Below are 4491 nucleotides of genomic sequence, written 5' to 3' on the forward strand. Positions count from 1 at the left end.
AGAGAGAAGCTGCTCTTCTTTGGTAAGAGAAATGTGTGTGCCAACCAGCTGCCACTTCCTGTTCCTTGGTCCTGCCACAGCTCTGGGGCAGTGGCTCACATTTCTGGAGTGGCTGGTTGGTGGCAGAGTGGACAGCAAGGCTCTTGTTCTCCAAAAATGTGAGGTTGTGCAGTTCAGTTGGTCTGCCAGTGCTTTGAGGGGCCAACGCAATACCTGCCTTGGTTTCAGCCCTCTCAGCTGCAGCAGCTTCCCCTGGCAGGATCTATGGAGAGATTCAAAGAGACGGAACCTTTATTTATTTCGGAGGAAGCCAAACATTTAAGGAAAGCTTTGTCAGGTCACTTGCTGACCACCAATTTAATAGAACAGAAGCTTCCATGACCACGCATGAGGGACATAAACTTTGCAATAATAGTTGGAAAAGTCACAAATGGATTGTTCCAGCCTCACCAAATAAAACGCAGCAATTCCTGAGGAGCAGAAGAATCAGAGGGCTTCCCAGGTGGCGCTTGTGGTAAAGAACTCGCCCGCCAATGCAGGAGACGTGAGAGATGTGGGTTCAGTCCCTGGGTCGGGAAGATCACCTGGAGGAGGGCATGAAGATCCACTTCAGGGTTCTTACCTGGGAAATCCCATGGACAGAGGAGCCTTGCAGGCTACAGTCCATAAGGTTGCAAAGCGTCAGACATGGCTGAAGTGACTTAGCCACACGGGCATGCAGGAGAATCAGAGGCATAGGGTTACTACAATAACATATTCCTAGTGTCCAGTTCTCACCTAAAACTACAGAACATAAAAATAAACAACAAAGTATGTAAACAGCAAAGTATGGCCCATTCACTTTGAAAAAGAAATTTGATTCAATACAACCCTTAGGAAGCCCACACATGGGGACTGTCAGCCAAGAGCATTAAATCAATTGTCCCAAATATGCTCAGTGAACTAAAGGAAACATGGACAAAGAACCAAAGGAAATCAGGAAAATGATCTTTGAAGAAAAGGAGACTCTCAATAAAGAGATGGAAGATACAAATAAGGAGAACTAAGCAGAAATTCTGAAGCTGAAAAGTATAATAATTGGAAGATTCACTAGCGTGGTTCTCTAGAACCACTCAGCTTTTGTTTATCTGCATGCTAAGTTGCTTCAGTCGTGTTTGACTCTGTGACCCTATGGACCATAGGCAGCAAGGCTCCTCTGTCCATGGGATTCTCCAGGCGAGAGTGCTGGAGTGGGTTGCCGTTTCCTTCTCTAGGGGATCTTCCTAATCCAGAGACTGAACCTGCTTCTCTTACGTTGTGTGCATTGGCAGGCGGGTTCTTTACCACTAGCGCCACCTGGGAAATATCTTAATTTCTCCTTCATTCTTGAAGGAGAGTTGGTGCCATAGCTGACTTGAGCAGGCAGAAAAAAAAAAAAAGGATCAATGAGACAATTGAAATTATCCAGGCTGAGGGGCAGAAAGAAAAAAGAATGAGTGAAAATGAGCAGAACTTAAGAGATCTATAGGACACCATCAAACATACTAATATATGCATTATAGAAATCTGAGAAGGATTCGAGAGAGAGAAAGAGGCAGGAAAATATTTGAAAATAAAGTGGCTGAAAAATATCTTAAGTCTGAAGAAAGCATGAATATGCATATCCAAGAAGCTCAACAAACCCCCAGTAGGAAAATTCAAAGAGATCCACACCAAGGCATATTATAGTGAAAGTGTCGAAAGCCAAGGACAAGGACAGAACTTTGAAAGCAGCAAGATCAAAGCAGCTCATCACATACCAGGGTCCTCAATGAGATTAACACCTGATTTGTCCTCTATAACCATGGAGGCCAGAAGGCAGTGGAATAATATATATAGTTCTGAAAGAAAAAAAAGAAAACCTGTTAACCAAGAATTCCATATCAGCAAAACTCTCCTTCAAGCATGAAGGAGAAATTAAGATATTTCCCAGGTGGTGCTAGTGGTAAAGAACCCATCTGCCAATGCAGACAACGTAAGAGAAGCGGGTTTGATCCCTGGGTCAGGAAGATCCCTTGGAGAAGGAAATGGCAACCCACTCCAGTATTCTCGCCAGGAGAATCCCAATGGCAGAGGAACCTTGCTGGCTGTGGTCCATAGGGTCACAGAGTCAAACACAACTGAAGCAACTTAGCATGCAGATCAACAAAAGCTGAGGGAATTTACTCCCAGCAGAGCTTCCCTACAAGAAATGCTGAAAGGAGTCCTCCAGGGTGAAATGCAAGGACACGAGAACGTAACCCAAAGCCATTGTCCTTGTTCAGTCGCTAAGTCGTGTCTGACTCTCTGCGACCCCATGGACTGCAGCGCGCCAGGCTTCCCTGTCCTTCACCATCTCCTGAAGTTCGCTCAAACTCATGTCCACTGATTCAGAGATGCCATCCAACCATCTCATCCCCTGCCATCCCTTTCCCTTCCTGCCCTCATCTTTCCCAGCAATAGGGTCTTTTCCAATGAGTCGGCCTCCCCACCTGGAAATGGGCATAAGATGAGCTCCTACGGTGTGGGGAGGCGGGGAAGCCTATTCTGGGTGTTGAACCCCTTATCGGTCCCCCTTTTAAGGACTCAGCTCCTCCATTCTCCCCCAGCTTTTACCCTTTCATCATCGTCTCTCACACGGGGATTCTCGTCAACAAATGAATACACTCTAGATGGCTAACATAAAAAGGATCCCCCCTAGTCCCCTACCCACCTGCGCCCACTGCCTAGCCCGACCAGCTCCCCAGTAAACCTCCTGAGAAGGCGGCCATCGTCTCTGCCCACCTTGCTCACATGCCTGCCTTCCTCCACCCCCCTCACAAGGCCAGTGGGGACGTCCTGGGAGGAACGGCTACTCCTTCACCCCTTTCTTGCCTGGCCAACAGGGCTGTCCACGACCTCTTTCTGGGACCCTCTTGGTGGAGGAAGACGTGCTTTCTCTCTCCTCCCCATGGCCAGGTTGGTCTCCTCCTCCCCTCCCACCCCTGACCCTAACCCTAACTGTGACCCTAACCCTAACTGTGACCCTAACCCTAACTGTGACCCTAACCCCAGATAGTCTCTGCTCTGAAGGCTCCTGAGTTTTCTCTCCTGTTGGGACCTTCCTGAACTTCAGACTTGTATCCTCTGTCCTCCTGACACCTGACAGACCTCTCAGCCTCAGTCTATCCACAGAACTCTTGGTGGGGTGCCCACCCCACCCCCCAAGTCCTCCCACGAGGAGCTAGGGGGGCCTCTGGTAAGTGTGTGGAAACCGGGGTGGCGTCCTTGGGTGTGAATCGGGCTCTGTCGCCCCCGCCCCATGACATGGGGAAGGTTCACCAGTCCCTCGGGGCCTCAGCGTCCCCTCTGTGATGGGGTGGGGGAGGATGCTCAGGAGTCAGGATGAAACAAACTAACATATAAAGCTCTGGAAACGACACCGCCAGCATCCCAGGTCATCAAGCCAAAGACACCGGGCTCAACCCGGCTTCTGCTTCGTGCGTGCGGGATGCGTGTAAAGAAACCGTGGCAGTCCCGCTGACTCAGCTTTCAAAACATGTGCCAGTTCACAGGCGTCTCTCTGTCTGTGAGCACACCCTGGTCCATCTCCCCGGGGGGGCAGCGGGGCAACCTTTCCAGCCGCCAAGCCACCCTCCCCAACCACGCAGTGCACCCAGAAGGATCTTTCACTTAGAGTTAAATCGAACTGCATCCCCCTCCTTTCTCTCCTTCTAACTTTTTATCACGGAAACTGCCAGACAAAGACAGAGCAAGTAGGATGGCCAGCGACAAGCCCACCAGCCACCGTCTATGCTCAGCACTGCTATGATGCGGCCTCCCGACACACCACCACACTCCCCTCCTGCACCCCAGACACCACACACTACACTCAACAAAGTAATTTTCTTCAACTACACTGTGCTGGTTTGTGGGAATTAAGTTCCCCCACCAAGGACTGAACCAGGGCTGTGTCAGTAAAAGTGCCAAGTCCTAACCCCTGGGTCACTAGGGAATTCCCAACAAAGTAACTTTTGGGATTTTGGACATCCCCCAAGTTGGATGACATTATTCCTCAGCTGAAAACCCTCCTGGGACCCTACCTCTTCACCCTGGCCTTGACCCTGACCTGTCTGTCCCCTCCCTCCTCCAGCTGCGCAGTCTGTTCCCTGTCCTGGGACTCTGCATTCATGGTCTCTCTGCCTGGGTCCCCCATTTCCCTCGCTTTTCATGAATGTCTCCCCCTGGCCACCTGTTCTCAGTTCCCTTGTTTGGATTTTCATCCTAACGGCAGTGAGAAGTCAGTGGCAGGGTCTAGGCAGGAGCACATGGTGACCAGGCCTCTGTGGAGGATGTTGTGGGCAGGGGAGCAGGCCGCCGGGATCTGAGATGATTCAGTGAGATGCAAGCTGGAAGGCACTCCAGCCTGAGACACAGTGAGTGCTCAAAAAATACCAGCTATTGTCAGTACCTGCATGATAAACCTCGGCCTCCCTTTTAAAGCAGAGTTGCAGG

General features: G+C 50.2%; 1 long non-coding RNA gene across 1 annotated transcript; it reads right to left on the bottom strand.

Moving 5' to 3' along the window:
* Positions 1 to 273: 273 nt before the first annotated feature.
* Positions 274 to 1859, bottom strand: LOC138427198 (uncharacterized). The gene is made up of 2 exons (XR_011251937.1): positions 1779 to 1859; positions 274 to 584 (listed from the first exon to the last, which is right to left on the bottom strand). It is a non-coding gene; the product is annotated as an uncharacterized lncRNA (long non-coding RNA).
* Between the last annotated feature and the right edge of the window lie 2632 nt (positions 1860 to 4491).

Source organism: Ovis canadensis, chromosome 21 (genome assembly GCF_042477335.2).
Source record: "Ovis canadensis isolate MfBH-ARS-UI-01 breed Bighorn chromosome 21, ARS-UI_OviCan_v2, whole genome shotgun sequence".
Taxonomy (NCBI): Eukaryota; Metazoa; Chordata; class Mammalia; order Artiodactyla; family Bovidae; genus Ovis; species Ovis canadensis.